Source organism: Dama dama, chromosome 11 (genome assembly GCF_033118175.1).
Source record: "Dama dama isolate Ldn47 chromosome 11, ASM3311817v1, whole genome shotgun sequence".
NCBI classification, from domain to species: Eukaryota; Metazoa; Chordata; class Mammalia; order Artiodactyla; family Cervidae; genus Dama; species Dama dama.
In genome coordinates this window covers 81,714,274-81,732,916 of record NC_083691.1, presented here as the reverse complement: position 1 = coordinate 81,732,916, position 18,643 = coordinate 81,714,274, and positions in this window count along the sequence as shown.

Here is an 18,643-nt window from a genome sequence, read left to right as displayed (position 1 = left end):
AAAAGTACTTTCACTTCCTCCTCTCATTTTTTAGCTGTAGAGGCCCCCAAGGTCTTTGCCCTCTGGTTTCACTCTGTTTGCTTTACCCTTATACTTTCTCACATCTTCAGTAACCTCTAAAGTGAGTGCCTATCTTCATCCCAGGACTTTTCCCACCTGACTTCTACAGCTATCCATCTGCCTATGGCAGTTGCACTTGATGTACTGCTGTTCCACCAAGTGTATTCCCCTTTTGAACTTTCCAAATTCCATCACAGTTACCATCTTTTCCTAGTTTCTAAAGGTCAAATTCATACCCATCCTTGATTCCTCCTGTTTTTTCTACAACCAGTTAATTACACATTTCATTGATCCTCGTGCCTTGAATTTCCTTTCTTGTGATTGCACTGTTTGCACACCTGCCGTGATCCCCTATTATTCCTCTTTTAGACCATTTCAGTGTTTTCCTAGCAAAGCAGGATAGTTTAAAAGTGGCAGAATTTTGATGAGTTTGTGTCAAGCTTTATGATTCTGGACACTGCCTTCCAGAAAAGACTTATAAATATTCTAGCTTTCTTCCTGGTCCTCTTTTTGCGCTAATAAAGGAGGGAGAATCCTTTATTGTATGGGCAAAATCAAGACTGATGTGGGTTCAGTCCAGAAAGGCTAAGTTGTTCTATTAGAAAGAGTAAGATACTATCAATAGGAGAGAATTCATTTGAGCTGAGACTAAAAGGATGAGTAAGAATTATTTTGACACCCAGGGAAGAGAGGCTTATTTTCCAGATAGAATGGGAAGCATAAGGAAAACAGAAACAAAATGCCACATGGTGCCTGTGAGTGAGTTAAGTGTGTGTGTGTGCACGTGTGTGTTGGGAGTCTACAAAGAGTCACTGTGAGCCAGGGAGAATAGGGATAAATGAAGCTGAACACAAAAGCTTTCTACATCAAATTAAAGAACCATTTGGGCTAGAATCAGACATGGAACAACGGACTAGTTCAAAATTGGAAAGGAATGAATCAAGGCTGTATATTGTCACTCTGCTTATTTAACTTATATGCAGAGTATGTCATGCAAAATGTCAGGCTGGATGAAGCACAAGCTGGAATCAAGATTGCTGGGAGAAATATCAACAACCTCAGATATGCAGATAACACCTCTCTAATGGCAGAAAGTGAAGAGGAACTAAAGAGCATCTTGATGAAGGTGAAAGAGGAGAGTGAAAAAGCTGGCTTAAAACTCGACATTCAAAAAACTAAGATCATGGCAACCGGTCGCATCACTTCATGGCAAATAAATGGGGGAAAAATGGAAAAAGTGACAAACTTTATTTTCTTGGGCTCTAAAATCACTGAGTGTGCTCACTGCAGCTGTGAAATTAAATTATGCTTGCTCCTTGGAAGAAAAGCTATGACAAACCTAGATAGCATGTTAAAAAGCAGAGACATCATTTTGCTGACAAAGGTCTGTATAGTCAAAGCTTTGATTTTTCTAGCAGTCATGTATGGATGTGAGAGTTGGACCATAAAGAAGGCTGAATGCCAAAGAACTGATGCTTTTGAACTGTGGTGCTGGAGAAGACTCTTGAGAGTCCCTTGGACAGCAAGGAAATTTAACCAGTCAATCCTAAAGGAAATTAACCCTGAATATTCACTGGAAGGACTGATGCTGAAGCTGAAGCTCCAATACCTTGGCCACCTGATGCGAAGAGCCAACCCATTGGAAAAGATCCTGGTGCTGGTAAAGATTGAGGGCAAGAGGAGAAGGGGACGACAGAGGATGAAATGGTTGGATGGCATCACCAACTCAATGGACATGAGTTTGAGTAAACTCCAGGAGATAGTGAAGGACAGGGAAGCCTAGTGTGCTGAAGTCAATGGGGTTGAAAAGAGTTGCACATGAACTAGTGACTGAACAACAACAACAGTTTGGGGTATCAGGCATGCATTGGAAATGGGGATGGGGTCATATAGCCATATTTGTAGCCATTTGGATTGCATCTTTCATTAAGCGGGACTCAGGGTAGAGAAGGAATGGGTATGTATTAAGGGTAGTGATGAAATTGTGATTTGCTGCTCTTCACTGCCTTTTAAGGGCTCCTTGTGACCAGAATTGCTGCATGGGGTAGTCTCTGTGAGGAAAGAATGTCGGAGTGGCTCTCAGAAAGGGGGTTGCTGGGAGAGTCAGAATGAGTTTGCCAAGTTGGGGGCCAAATCAAGGTTTAGACCAAAGGAGCCAGCATCATGGCTGGAACTATGGCTCTGCAAGTTATCATAGGCAGAATGAGTTTCATAGGAACTTCCCCAGTGGTCCAATGACTAAAACTCCACACGCCCAATGCAGGGTGGAGGGACAGGTTTGATCCCTGATTGGGGAAGTAAATCCCACATGCCACAATTAAGAGCTGGTGCACCCAAATAAATAAATAAAATAAAAAGGGTCTCATAGATGAAACAATGAAAGTGAAAGTGAAGTGAAAGTGAAAGTCTCTCAGTCGTGTCCGACTCTTTGCAGCCCCATGGACTATTATACCAGGCCAGAATACTGGAGTGGGTAGTCTTTCCCTTCTCCAGGGGATCTTCTCAACCCAGGGATCGAACCCAGAGCACGCATCAAATGAAGATCTCAGCTCCTCATTTCATGGCTCCGCTACTTGTGAGATTCCTGTTGGTCTTTTAGGGTCCATTTGAAATGCTTGATTCTCTCTGAAGTTTTTCCTTTAGCCCCTGGCCTGGTAGCTATCTCTTTCTCTTTATAAACTTTGTAACTTGTGGTTTACAAATACTTTATAGCTTTGTATTCCCCCTGTGGGTAAAATCTCTGAAGATTGTCTTGCTTATCTTTGTATTTCCTCCATCACCTGAGACTCTGCCCTGTATATAGTTTCTACTGAAGAAACAGTAAATGAACTGAATCTGTACTTTCATAGAAAAAGTACCTCCTACAGGATTTAATAAGTATGAACCTTAAATAATGAAATGTTTGAAGGAACTTGAATATTTCAAAGCTCCATCCATACAAGGCCTGAATAATTCATGCAAATATTGTGAAGAAAAGAACAAAAGCTTATCTAATAATTCAATACACTGTTCTTTATTTTGGTCCATAAAAGGAGATCTCATGCTTTAGTTTTGGTGGTAAGCTCAGCTCTAGAAGCTTTGAAATGCGGATTAGATCAATTACATCACAATTATATTTGAAAATTGAAAAGAAGCATTTTCCAAAAGGCAGATTCCAAAGCTATGCCTTTTCAAAGGAGGTGTCATTTGGAAAGAAACTGAATCACACCATGAAAGATGTGGCATTTCTTTTGGTTTTCCACTCTCTTCTGTACTACTAGTGTAGGCTCATGTGATATATAGAAATGTGCTTAATCAAATTTAGCCTGACTTCTCAAGTTAAGAAAATGTATATGAAGTGTTTCTGAGATAAGAAGAGGCGCATTCTTTTTTTAGCACACATACCTCCTATGCGGGTGTATTTGTCTTATTTCCTTATTTGAAAATTTGGCTCTGTTTATAAAATCGACAAATTCTTACTCATTTGGAAGAGAACTAGAATAGCCTGGAAATCTATGGAGCTGAATGTTATTTTAAAGTGCTCATTCTCATTTTCTCTTCAGTAAAGAACTCAACGCTGTTACTTGTGTTTATCTCATAGTACACACACTTGGGATTACTCACCTGGGAGCAAGACCTGAGTTCTGGTGCAAGCCTTCTATTTACCTACCTGGGTGATGCAAGTCACTTAACCTCAGAGGTAAAATGAGGGGGCTGTTGCCTCTGACTCCATGCTTCTGCAGTTTAAGTATAATTAACTCAAATGTTTGATGAGCTCTTTAAAAATTAAAAAAAAAAAAAAATTGTTGGTGGCTTTAATAAGTTTGTACCACTGAGCCCTGAGTTATATTTTTGAAGTAACATAAGACAGGGAGAGAGGGTTGAGAGGTCCCTTCCATTATATGAATTTCATACTGAATGTGTTAGATTGAAATAGCACTTGCCTAGTGTTAAGGGTCTATAGATGCTACTTGAATTAGGGAAGGTAGTGATTAGGATAATGAAATTTTCTTAATTCGAAAAAACAACAAAGCCAAACAGAAATGAGTTTCTAATTTTATTGCAAATAACTTGCAGGCCTGAAAATGATTAAAGTTGTCATACATTTCTACATTGATAAGCCCTGTGCAAAGGGATCAGTTACAACATAGTAATCTAGCAAGATGAAAAAGGGTACCATTGTTAACAGCTTATTTTAAGGGTTGTAGAATTTTAAATGAATTTGCTTTGTTTCTTTGTCTTTTGTTCTAAGAAGCTGTCTCTGAGGGGTTTATGCAGGAAATAGATGTGATCACCTTTGTGGTGTGTTAAATTAGTAGCAAACTTAACTTTAGGATGAAAAATCATACTGGATGCAGAAATAGACATTCAAAGAACCACATACTAGATGCAGATTAGACATAATATGTAAAAGTTATTTTTATAATGATTTTTAAATTTGGAATTTTTAAGATTACACTTTTTTTTAAGTGTAACTGAGAGAAGCAAGAGCAATGTATTTGTGATCGAATTTAAATCACCTGCATGTATTCGTATTTGTACATCTACATATGAAAGTTTGAATATAATGACATCATCTATATTGTGCATATGTAGTATACACACGCCTATGTATGTTGGAATCCTTATCTATTCCATGGGAAGAAAATGCTCTGTTAAAACCTCTCTGGCATTGAGTTACCTCTGAAGAAATCACATTGTTTCATTTTTGTTACTTCCTGTTGGCCTAGTGACAATGATTCATGATAATGTAATGTAGTACATATGATTTCCAGTGTCACATAACACTTAGATGGATATATAAGAAATCTGGAACACTATTCTTTTCTTAATTTAAATTTATTTTTAGTTGGAGGATAATTACTTTGTACTATTATGTTGGTTTTTGCCATACATCAACATGACTCAGCCATAGGTATACACATGTCCCCTCCCTCTTGAATCTTCCTCCCACCTCCCACCCCATCCCACCCCTCTAGGTTGTCACAGAGCACCAGACTTGAGCTTCCTGCATCGTATAGCAAATTTCCACTTAGTATCTAATTTTATATATGGTAATGTATGTTTCAATGCTGTTCTCACAACTGGTCCTATCCTCTCCTTCCCCTGAAACACTATTCTTTAAAAACATAAAACTTCCACAGAAGTCTGTTTATCAGAGAATTTTGTCTCATTAAACAGTTAGTGTTTTGATCTGAATAATAGTAGGACTCCAACAGAATTGACCTTCAGTGTAGAAATATAACTGAACTTTATTTCTTAGCAATTATAACTCATATGTAAAAACAAACAGAAATCTTTTTTTTTCACTAGTTTGTTGTCTTTTTTACATATGCATCGCTTTCATTATATGATTGGAGTGAGTTTTCTTTACAGTAGGCTTCTTAGAGACAGGTACTCATTTTAGAATTGGAAAAATTAAGTTGCCAATGATTAACTTTGGAGGGGAGAGAAGAGCAAACAGAAATACAGACATAAAAGAACACATAATTTTGAGTTAATAACACTGGCAGAATTAGATGAACAAACATTTCAATAAAGAAGTTCTCAACAAAGTTTAATTGACTAATTTAATGATAATTAATGGAAATTAGTGGAATTTAAGAATGAAAAATTTTTACAATTATAGCATGAGGGAATGAATAGAATTTTGTTACAGAAGCTGCTATTACAACAATAACAATTGTCTGGTAAACAGAATCCAGTATCTGTAATTTACTCTTGCTATAGGTAGACTTTTTGCTTAATTTTATTTTCATCAGCCATCTCACAACTGCCTACCAGTAAAATGAGTTATATCTTTGGACTCAACTTTCTTTTTTTGAATAATATTCCTGGGACAGGTAATAATCTCCAGTTGGAGCTAGAAACATTTGATTTAGAAATCAATCTATTTCTGAATGTTGTAGTATTTGATTTTACCACATCTTGTTTTGTTCCATTGAAATTTGTTGTTTTTTTCAATGACAAATTGATGTGCCAATAATACCATATATATATAAAAAATACAATCCTGTGGTTCTCACTGAACTTGGCTAAATTTCAGAACTGTAAATGATAAGCCAAGAAAGGCCTAGATTAATGGTTCTTCTCCCCAAAAGTTAAAGGGACTCTGAGGTTTCTAAATAGATTTACTTCAGAAGCATTCTAGGGATATTTTTGCTTTTGTTTGACTCATTTCCTTCTTGATAAGATTCTATTTCCTTTCTCTTCCTCTTCACTCTGTTACTTAACATAGCTAGAAATATGGTATAGCCCTCCTGAAATCCTGCTTTCAGCAAATATGCTCACATGAGAAAACTGAAAATTTAGAGGCATATGTGTTAACTTATGTTCCTGTTAATTCTTTGCTTCCCATCCCACTTCTGATATAATAAACCCTCATATTTGGCACCAGATTTTCTTGCTACTATTCTGACATTAAAACATCAGCTTGTCCCATTCTCTGAACCAAGATTAAGCTACAATGTGAGCTTCCCAGGTGGCACTAGTGATAAAGAACCTGCCTGCCAGTGCAGGTAGACTTAAGAGACGTAGGTTCAATCTCTGGGTCAGGAAGATCCCCTGGAGGAGGGCATGGCAACCCACTCCAGTGTTCTTGCCTGAAGAATCCCATGGAGAGAGGAATCTGACAGGCTGCAATCCGTGGGGTTGCAAAGAGTCGGACACAACTGATTCGGCTCAGCGTGCACACAAGCTAACAATGCAGCCTTAAAACAATGAGTGATGTACTTACTAGTTTTGACTTTTGGTTTAGAAATGAGGAGCCTAGCAAAAAAGTAAGCCTCTTTTACTCTTTCAAGTATGCTGCAATAGACTGAATATTTGTGTCCCCCCCAAATTCATATGTTGAAAACTAATCTCTGATGTGATGGTATTTGGGGGTGGGACTTTGGGGAGGTGTATGGGTCATGAAGATGGAGTCATCATGACTGGAATTAGTGCCCTTGTAAAAGAGACCCCAGAGGGCTCACTTGCCCCTTCCCACAAGTGAGGACTCAGTAAGAAGATGGCCACCTCTGAATCAGGAAGTGGGCATTCACCAGACACTGCATGTACTGGCACCTTGAACTTGGACTTCCCAACCTCCAGAACTGTGAGAAATAAGTTTCTGTTGTTTATAATGTGCCCAGTCTCTGCTATTCTGTGACAGCAGGTTGAATGGACTGGGACCTAGAACGACCTTGTCTGGGCATCTCTAGGGCATAGTGCATGCGTGCTAAGTCACTTCCGTCGTGTCTGACTCTTGGTGACCCTATAGACTACATCCTGCCAGCCTCTCTGTCCATGAGATTCTCCAGGAGAGAATACTGGAGTGGGTTGCCGTGCCCTCCTCCAAGGGGTCTTCCAGACCCAGGGATGAAACACACATCTGTCTTGTTTCTGCATTGGCAGGGGGCTTCTCTACCACTAGCGCCATCTGGGAAGCTCCCAGATATAGTGAAGCAGACAATTTGGATCCCCTTCTTTTCCCCACTACCCATCCGATTCCTCACCTGGCAGGGAGGGATCCTTGCTGTTTGGATGCCACGTACAAATGGTCACTAACAGATTCTACATCTTGCCTATCCCCCCAATCCCTGCCCACCCTAAAACCGGGGTTTGGTCCCTTCTCCCCAACTTCCCCAAGTTCTGTGTTAGACCACCTCTATTAAAATGCTGCTTAGGAGTTGTAATGAAGGGTCGTTTGACTGTGAGTGTTGGTGGATTTTGAGTCTTTTCTGAATATTCAATCAGACTTCACTGACAACCTTTATTGTCTTCATTTTTCAAACAAAGCAGGTAATTGAGGATAAATTGAGGATAAATAAATTGAGGCTAAATTGAGGTTGTTCTTGTAGAACAACCTGGGAAGTTGTGACACTTCCAAAGTGAGATTGGATATCTCTCCATCAGGAAATTCAACATAAGTGAATCTCTGCCCAGATATGTCTTTGATGCCCATCTCTGTAAATCTTATTTGCTTTGATAGCTCTGTCTCCCACCTTTATTTCACAGAAGGAAATCGAGGTCCTAATAAATGTGAAGTGACTGAGAGCAGGATTCGCATAGTAAGTTAGAGAAGCAACAAGGATTCTCAATTCTTATCTGTTTATACTTTTTTCTAACAATTCCCACCTGCTGCCTTCCTATGTCATTACCTGGTTAACAAAGGATGAAGAGGTTTGTGATAGATACTGGTCATTTACTTTCTGGCCACGTACTTTCTTCATATTGATGCTATTAATCATCTGATTACTGTCAAGTCAATTTAAGTTTGGGTGAGATCAGCATCTCCTGAAACGCAATGCATTTATTGAGCAACTACTGCATGTAATACAGTGTATTAAATTCTGTTTGGGGAAACTGAAAGAGAAAGATATGGCCCCAGACATATAGTAAATTATACTCTAGTTATAAAGTCAAACACACAGAAAATGACATTTGAAAAGTGTATGTTAAAAGAAAAATAAACAAAAAACTGTTATATTTCCTTTCTCTCTTCAGTGAGATGAGATTGTTTTCCTTTTTGATAGTCTTGTGATTGATTTCACAACATTTCCATTCCAATCTGAGATTCTCTTAATGTGACATCTCAGAATAAGCTATATTTTGCTTTCAAAGTGGAACGAAACAAGAATCCATTCTTGCCACATTTCCTTGGCCTGTCTTTGCAGTCCATTTACTAAGTTCCTTGTATTTCTCTTGCATGTCACGGTTCTTCATGAGGAGGAAAGTAGGTTTCCACTGGCCGACATCTTAGCCAAACCTGAATATATATATATATTTATGGTTAGCTGAGTCCCCATGGATATGTCTCACGATGGGGACTCACACACACCCTTTCTCTGGTCCCTTCACTGTGAGGGCCTCCAGGCAGCCTGAGGTTCTCTTCTTTTTTCATGGCTGCTTCCTCCTACTCCTCCCAAGGGGATAGGTGGCCCGGAGTGAGGACATTCCATTAGATTGCAGTGCGGAGCACAGGGAGCTGGTCAAGTTGGGATTCTGCCTTTGGAGAAGTTCTTCCTGAAGGAGCTAGAGAAGTTAGAGGAGTCAGTATTGCCTCTACCTGGCAGGAGACCCGGCCCACTCCTCCCACCCTAGCCCCCTTTTGCCCACTTTTGACTCTTTGACCTCACTGTCTGGTGGGTGCTTTAGTTCGGGGCTCCTTTAGCCTAGGGTGATCTGGGACAGCCGCCCAGATGATGCTCCCTTGGTAGGAAACACATCCTCCAAGCTTGTGGCTGCTTCTCTCTAACTAATGTGTCTTTCCTTTTTAAAGTGGTGTGTGTGAATATGCTAAGTCCCTTCAACCACATCCAACTCTTTGTGACCCTATGGACTGTAGTCTGCTGGGCTCCTCTGTCCATGGGATTTTCCAGGCAAGAACACTGGAGTGGGTTGCCATGCCCTCCTTCAGGGGATCTTCCTGACCAAGAGATCGAACCTGCATCTCTTATGTCTCCTGCATTGACAAGCCGGTTCTTTACCATTAGCGCCACCTGGGAAGCCCCTTTTAAAGTTTATTACACAAGAAAAAAAAAAAAAAAGAATGAGAGAGGAAAGACCGAAATAGAGCTGTAGGAGAGGTAAGAAGAGGCAGAAAGAAGAATGAAAAAACTAATTTTATTGTTATATGAACTTGCTGCTGCTGCTGCTGCTAAGTCACTTCAGTCGTGTCCAACTCTGTGCGACCCCATAGACGGCAGCCCACCAGGCGCCTCCGTCCCTGGGATTCTCCAGGCAAGAACACTGGAGTGGGTTGCCATTTCCTTCTCCAGTGCACACATGCTAAGTTGCTTCAGTCACGTCTGACTCTGTGCGACCCTATGGACAGCAGTCCATCAGGTTCTTCTGTCCACAGGATTCTCTAGGCAAGAATGCTGGGGTGGGTTGCCATTTCCTTCTCCATATATGAACTTGATATCTTACTATGTCTCTCCCTGCTCCCAACTTCTGGCTTCTGCTGTGCCCTCTCTGATTTAGTAAGTCAAGAGCAGGGCCCGAGAGTCTGCATCTCTAACAAGCTCCCATGTGAAGCCAGTACTGTTGGTCCTCAGACCACATTTTAAGTAGCAAAGGTCTTGAAGAATGATGAATCACATGCTGTACCAATTTCTTAACCACTTTTTGTGTAATTATATCTGATGCTCAGATTGAACTTACGTGCCTGACCATTTTAAGTGCTTTGCATGCATAGAATCTTCATAATTCTATGAGATGGGCACTACTGTTAGCCCCACTCTACAGCTGGGGAAACCAGGGCACAAGGTTATTTACAGTAGGCCCCCTACATATGAATGCGTTCCATTCCGAGAGTATCTTCTTAAGTTCAATTTGTTCATAAGTCCAACAAAGTTAGCCTAGGTATCCAATTAACATGATCGGCTATATAGTGCTATACTGTAATAGGTTTATAATACTTTTCACACAAATAATACATAAAGGAACAAACACAAAAAAATAGACATTTTTAATCTTACAGTACAGTACCTTGAAAAGTACAGTAGTACAATATTACAGCTGGCATATAGGGGCTGGCGTTGAGTGAACAGACAAGAGTTACTGGCTGGAGAAGGGAGAGGAGGTGAGTAGAGCTGAAGGATCGTCAGCAATAGGAGATGGAGGGCAAGCTGCAGTTTCACCCACACCTGGCATTGATGGCACAAGTCCCAGTCCTTGCTGGATTCAATTCTATCTATCCTCTTGAAAAAACAGTCTAATGATTGTTAGTAAAAAACAGTCTAAAGTGTCTAAGAGGACACTTGAGCCGTAGATTGCCCTCTGAACAGCTGATATAACCATTGTGTACTGCTCTACATTTGGGTCCTGTGCCTCAAAAACCAACAGTGCCTCCTCAAATAAAGAAAGTCCCCTTGCCATTTCTAGCACCAGGAATCTCTTCGGTTCTTCAGTTACTTCTTCTTCCTTGTGTCTCTCTTTGTGCTTTCTCTGGGCATGTTCACATCTTTGCAAGTTTCCAACTTGAAGGTTCGTATATAGGGAGCTTAAGCTGTAGCTGATAAAATGTCACATAGTATTATATGAGAGCCAGGATTCAAACTCAGTCTAGCTCCAGAGTCTGTGTGTTTAGCTCCATTCTTATTTCGATAGTTTACTGATGTATCACCCTCTTCTGGACATACTTTTAAGTTTTCAGCCTTTCCCCTTTAAAGGATAGAACCTAGCTTGAAAACGATGTTCCAGAGGTGTAATTAAGCAGCCAGGGAAGACCACTGTGATATTGACTCACCATTGTGTTAGACACACTGTCAACTTTGTGCCTTGTGTAAATTTGATAATTAGAGCCAGTTCTCCAGGATTAGCTGTAGAATCCCAAGACAGCTGTGGTTTTGGCTGTTTTTGTTCTTTTGACAAGTAGAGCAGCTGAGGTGAACGGCTCTAGCTGATCATTGAGGCAGCAAGAGAGACAGCTCCAAGACAAACACACTTTTCATTGTGCAACCCAAGGGGAGAGATCAAGGCCAGAAGGGCTGAGCCAGGCAAGGGTGAGGACTGAAATCGGATACCCTGTAGGTGAAAAGGTTGGTGGCCAGTCAGGACAGATAACACAGTGGAGAGGCTGAGGCAAAATGGACTCTTATAGACGAGCGCAGTCTGAATCAAGGAAGCCGGAGATTCACTCATTCATTCACTCAATAAGCATTAATCAATGACCTCTCTGTTCTAGCCACTGTGCTACATGCTGTTGATACAGTGATGAGTTGCACAGAACTGGCCCCCATCCTTAGAGAATTCTAATTCTTGTGGGGAGACTGACAAGACAAAACCAAATCAAATAAGAATTCAGACAAATAAATCAGTGCAGGCTCTCCTGAATGCCCTGAAAGAAAACAAGGGTGAGAGATGGTGAAATCAAAGGGCACCCTCTTGAGATAAGTGAACCCTCAAAACCACTCTACTAGGGGGTGCCAGTTAGCCCCAGGAGATAGGTTTCCATTCGCCCAGCCCTGGGCTCTTTTCCCTACATATGGCCACTCTTCAGATCATCCTATTTTGATGTCAGAAACCCAATATGGATTTGACTTTGGTTCCTTGATTTGCCATGCTGAAGCTTTAATTTTGCTTCTGGAACTAATAATTTAATTATTAGCAAATGAATTAGCATCAAGCTTTTTCATTTGGAAGCCTACTGAACTGTAAACCTCTTCTTAAAAATTCTGAAGAGACTTGGGAAAAAATGATAAATAAGGGTTGAGCAAATTGTCAACCCTTCATTGGTCTTTTAGGAGCTCTTTCACAAATTGGTTCACAGCAGAGTAGTTAATAAGCACCAGCTTGTCACTTTATAATGCAAAGACACTCACTTCATCTTCCTTAAGGATGCTCTGGAAGGAGAGTGGGAAAGTTAACACTGTGCATCATGTCTTCCCTGGAAGCAGATATGTTTCTTTACTGGTAGAACTAGAAAACTGTATGTGCAGTTTACTAATTTTTTACTTTAAAATTTTTGTTTTACTATTATATTTGATTAATAACACTGAAGAGTAATGGTATAAAGATTAGTACATCTTTCATTTTACTGTAGATTATTTCAAACATACAGTAAAGTTTAGAGAATAAATAACAAGATGTCATGTATTGTCATCCAACTAAGTCATATAATAAAATTTTACCATATATGCTCCAGATCTCTTTCTTCCCCCCTCTGTCTTCCCTCTCTCCCTTTCTTTTTTTTTAATCTCTCTTCCTTCTTTCCAACTTAAAGTCTTACACATGTAGCTAAAGCCCCTGTAACTAACCTGTCCCATTACTCTCCTGCCATCTGTAGAAGTAAACCCTATCCTGAATTTTCAGTTTTAATTTTTGTGTGATTTTTTATTCTTATATATACACCCATAAACAATACAGAGTGTTGATATGATTTTTTCCATCGTTATTAATGAAATAGTCTAACTTTAGGTGTGGCATCACTTGGTTGTATCATAAATATTTTAAAAAGAATTTTCATGTTGATAGCAAAATTGATTAGATACCTAAGAGATAAAAATGAAGCCAACATAAGTGCTGAAAGAAATAGATTATCAGGAATAGGAAGTAAAATAGTATCAGAGAGTAGGTGACTTAAAGATAAAGTGTTATAAAGATATAAAAGAGTATAGGAGGGTAGGTGACTATGCTTTTTTTAAAAAAAGTAATCCATCTTTTGACAAAAAAAAGTAGATCAAATATGCAAGTTAATTGAACAACCACTGAGAGCCACAGATTCTCATCTACATTTAAGATACTACTTTTTGTGTCAATGCCTCCATAAGCTTTGAATTTTCTAGATTATTCTAGAATTTTCTTTATTTTGTGACAACTTCCTCCTTAGGAAGGAAAGTGACAACTTCCTCCTTTAGGCCTCCGTTCTGTCTACCTCTGGTATATGATATAGTGCATGTTGTATTTGCTATGGTTTGTTTACATGTCTCTCTCAATAGGTTGAATGTTGTTTGAGAGCAGGGTTCATGTCTTATTGTATTCTCAGGGTATAGTCCACAGGAGATAGTTAATATAGTCTGAGGAGTGGATGAGAAGTCCAAATCATGGAAAATCTTTTAGTAGTTAGTTTCTGAAGACAAGATACTTTAGTAAAAATTAGTTTAAAGTATAGAAAAGAAGGTTTTATCCTTTGGTCTTCAAATAGGCCTACAAAAAGGAAGTTTCATAAAAACTGATAAATATTACTAACAAAGCAGAGAAATCACTTGGCATTTGGCTATAGACAGTGGCAATGTAAAGTGTATATCAGTATACAGGTAATTTCAGGAAAACTTTAATTTTACAAATTGCCAGTGAATCACCTGGAAAATAACTTCTATTCTCATTTAGGGATTTAATTCTTTGTCAACTATGAGGAGTTAAAAAGCATTTATTCTTGTAGCTTGGAATACTGGGATTTTGTTGTGTTGGGATTGAATGAAATAATTCTAAAGCGGTTAGCATAGTGTTTGGCAAATAGCAGGTACTGAATAAGCATTTGCTTTACTATTGTTAGCTGATCCCTTACTTAGATTCCTCTCATTTATACTATGTTTTCTTGGTATATGGTATTTGAAGGGACTCCCCACTCTCTGTATATTCATAGTAGTGCATTAGTAAAGCTGCCAGCTCAGAAAAAAGAAGGCATCAAAAAAATTCAGACCTTAAAATTAAGCTCATAATGGGAAATTCTTGAATATTTTGTGAATTGGGTGTGAAAAATATAAGAAAATTATATATATATTTAAATTTAAATAAAGCTGACTCAGTAATTGTATTAGTTTCAGGTGAAGGAGATTATATATCATAAATATATTTTTCAGAATTAGGAAAGTCATTGGAATATTATAAGTATGCTTAGTCCAATTATAAGAAGTGCTTATTATGAATAATGTATCACATGCATGAAAAAAAGGCGGTGTCTAGTTTCATTTCCCCAAAACACCTTTTCAATTGTGAGTTTGAGGCAGCTGTGGTTGACCAAAGTATAAACTAGTGAGGTCCACCATAACTAGCGTGTGTTTATATTTTGACTCATGGTTCCTGTCAGACTTTAACACAGAGGAACAAGTAATATTACTCAGCCTTCAGTGTTTAATCTTCCATTTTTTTGTCTTCCAAGTTTGTTTCAGTTTGTAGGAAGGTTCCTTTTTGATTACAATATGTAGTCCTGATTTCTGCAATTTTTCTTCATTTGTCATTTTGTGGTAGCTATGAAAAGCCTGTAATAAACTTCTTATTTCCCAAATCCCTGCATATAAGCCTTATTGAGTTGGATTCATCCTAAATACATTTTGAAATCACGTCACCACTTTCAGATCAGCAGGTTACTTCTTAATAAATTACTGTCTTAATGTTAGACGCTATTTTAAATACATGAAAAGGAGCAGTTCCCAAATGTGTGTAACTACTTCCAGGGAATAGTAAACCAGAGCATATAATTAAATGAAGGGCCTAAATTTTTATTATGCTGTCACTGGATATTTGAATGACTAGTTGTAAATGAGTTCTAGTCATATGAAAGTCATTTTCTGTGAGTAAAAAAGTAAAAATCCAATTTTCCCTATTTTGAAGTGTAGTTCCAGTTCCTGGTTAAAACTAGCAATGGAATCACCATGTCTCCACAGCTAAAACAAATAGAGACTTGCAGCAATAAACTAAACCCACAGGCAGAGGGGGGAAAGAAACCTTTGAATCCTGTGTTGTTGTTGTTGTTTTTTCTTTTGAACTGATTAGATAGTTTACTTAACTAATTTTGTCTCGTCACCAGAAAGTCAATTCTCCATTTTAGAATTTCTTCCACTCAAGTATTGATGCATACAATCTGGATGATAAAAAGAAAAAAATCCTTTTAAGAAATATCTGGATATATGCCTTGAATAAGGTCCTCATTTAGGTCACAAAAATGTATTCAAAGAGAAACCAATCAAAGATAATAATAACAACATTAAGTACCATTTATTGAGTATCTCCTATGTGACAAACCTTTGACATGCTTTATTCCTTACAGCCAATTGTTGGATGAGTGATAATATTTGAATTTTAGATATCAGGAAATTTCTGTTCTGATTGGTTAAGTAATGCACCCAAGTTTGCACAGCTGGAAGTATGAAGGCTGATATTAAAATTCCAGCCCATCTGGTGGTAGTGCCTGAGAGCTTTTATTCTTTCTTCTGCAAAATACAATTAAGATCCAAATTACCCAGGGGTGAATAATAATAATAATAATTATTGCAGGCCCTATTGATTAATTTGGGCTTCCCTGGTGGCTCAGAGAGTAAAGAATCTGCCTGCAATGCAGGACACCTGGGTTTGATCCCTGGGTTGGGAAGATCTCCTGGAGAAGTGGCTACCCACTCTAGTATTCTTGCCTGGAGAATTCCATGGGCAGAGGAGCCTGGTGGACTACAGTCCATGGGGTCACAAAGAGTTGGACATAATTGAGTGACTTCAGTTCAGTTCAGTTTAGTCCCTCACCCGTGTCCAACTCTTTGCAACCCCGTGGACTGTAGCACGCCAGGCTTCCCTGTCCATTACCAACTCTTGGAGTTCACTCAAACTCATGCCCACTGAGTCGGTGATGCCATCCAACCATCTCATCCTCTGCCGGCCCCTTCTCCTCCCGCCTTTAGTCTTTCCCAGCATCAGGTTCTTTTCAAATGAGTCAGTTCTTTGCGTCTTCACAGGTGGTCAAAGTATTAGAGCTTCAGCTTCAACATCAGTCCCTCCAATGAATATTCAGGACTGATTTCTTTTAGGATGGATCTCCTTGCTGTGCAAGGACTCTCAAGAGCCTTCTCCAACACCACAGTTCAAAAGCATCAATTCTTTGGCACTCAACTTCCTTTATGGTCCAACTCTCACATCCATACATGATCACTGGAAAAATCATAGCTTTGGCAGATGGACCTTTGTTGGCAAAGTAATGTCTCTGCTTTTTAATATGCTGTCTAGATTGGTCATAGCTTTCCTTCCAAGGAGCAAGCATCTTTTAATTTCATGGCTGCAGTCACCATCTGCAGTGATTTTAGAGCCCCCCAAAATAAAGTCTGTCAGTGTTTCCATTGTTTCCCCATCTATTTGCCATGAAGTGATAGGACCAGATACCATGACCTTAGTTTTCTGAATGTTGAGTTTTAAGCCAACTTTTTCACTCTCCTCTTTGACTTTCATCAAGAGGCCCTTTAGTTCTTTGCTCTCTGCCATAAGTGTGGTGTCATCTGCATATCTGAGGTATTTCTTCTGGCAATCTTGATTCCTGAGTGACTAACTCTAGCTAATTGATTAGTTTGCCCAGCCATTGACTGATATTTCCAATGACTTGAGAGAATTTAGCCAGAATGCACCCCCAAACATCTGCATCATGACTTTATCTATTGATGAACTAGAGTACAAATGTTGTGAACAGAACCAACAGAGGTTCAGGTGGCAAACCAAACTGGAATTCATAAAGAAGTATCAGATGCTCAGTAGCTAAATATACTTACACTGCTACCACACGTAGATTGGTTTCTAAGTGCCAGACACTGTGAAGAGCTGTATGTGTATTATTTCATTTTTTCTTCTTAGGCTGGGTTACATGGTAGTTAACAACATGGACTCAGAACCAGCGTAGTGTGGCTCTGGTGACTCAAGCAAGCAGTGGAAAATGTTTCATTTGCTATGTCTATAAAATGGAAATACTTATACCTCACAAACTTAAAGTGAGAAATGAGTTAAGTTAAAGCCCTTAGAACAGTACTTGCGTGGAGACAGCATATGTTGGCCATTAATTTTCCTAGTGACCCTGTGAGGTAAATATTGATACTATTATGATCATCATTTACTATTTAGAAGATTGTGGCTTAGAGGTGGCACATAGCAGAAGTAGGCTTTGAAAGGAGGTCTGTCTGACATTAAAACCTGCCCTCCTCCTCACTGCACTGTCCTGCCTTTCAGTACAAAGATAACACAGAATGGGCAAAGAATTTACGGGGTGGAGTACCACTGCTCCGATGACTTCCTGGGGCAGTCAGTGAATCTTTGCTGAGAGGCAGGGCAAAAATCTCTAGGCTTCTTCCATCCAGACGGAAATGTAAATGATGTGAAACTTTCAGTGAAGGCTTCACCACAGCCAGGTGACTCCTTTGGTGGTGATGAAAGTGCATGAATGAAGTATTGGAGCAGGGGAGCCTTCACACACCTCCAACCCTTCCTGCCTCCCGGAACAGTTACACCCCTTGGCACAAATCCACCAGAGACATCCGTACACACTCATTCACAGCCTCAAAGAAAACCACACAGCTGACTTCCCTATCTGTTGGGTGATAGTTAGAATTATTGAGCTTCTACTGGGCGTCTTCTCAAAAACCTTATGCAGTATGTATAATTAACTTACTTAAGAAGTGAAGAAATTAAGGTTCAGAGGAATTAGGTGAATTGTCCAACGTTATTACACAGCTTGTAAATGGACAACCAGGATTCAAACACTGGTCTATATCTTAATCCCACACCCATGTTACTTCACTTTTCAGGGATTGTCCCTTTGGTTTGGGGAATTACAAAGTCATGATTTCTCCTGATTGCTTTTTGCTGTAATCTTTTGACCATCTCTTTTTTGTTGTTATTATTGATTTTATTCAAGAGCAGGAACATGCTGTGGAATCCTCGGAGTAGCAGCTGAGATTGTGTTCTCATTTAAGAGGTTGCATCACTGGATTATCTGTGGACCAGTACTTCTCCATGCTCTCTTTCTTCCTCTTCCTACCTCATTATATTTGACATCTGATTATTAGAATTTTTTTAGGGGTTTTTAAACACACTTGTGGGAAAACGCTAGTTAAAATGGTTACAGGCAGACATTTGTGTTATAAAAAGGGAAGGAAGTCACCTTGGGGACTTGACTTATGTATACTGCAAAGATTTTCTTAAAATTTTCCACAAGATATACAGGATTTCACAAGCGAAATGATTAGTCAATCTGGTAGCAAAATTCAGACTGGTTATTGGACTTGTTATTTTAAGCTCACTGCAAGTTATTTGCTTTTGTACCACAAAGCCTATGGGACAGTCGGGGGGTTTGAACTGACTCACCATCACTCTTGAGCAAAGGGACTGAGCTTCGTAATCTTGTCCTTCACCCTCCAGCTCTGACCCTACC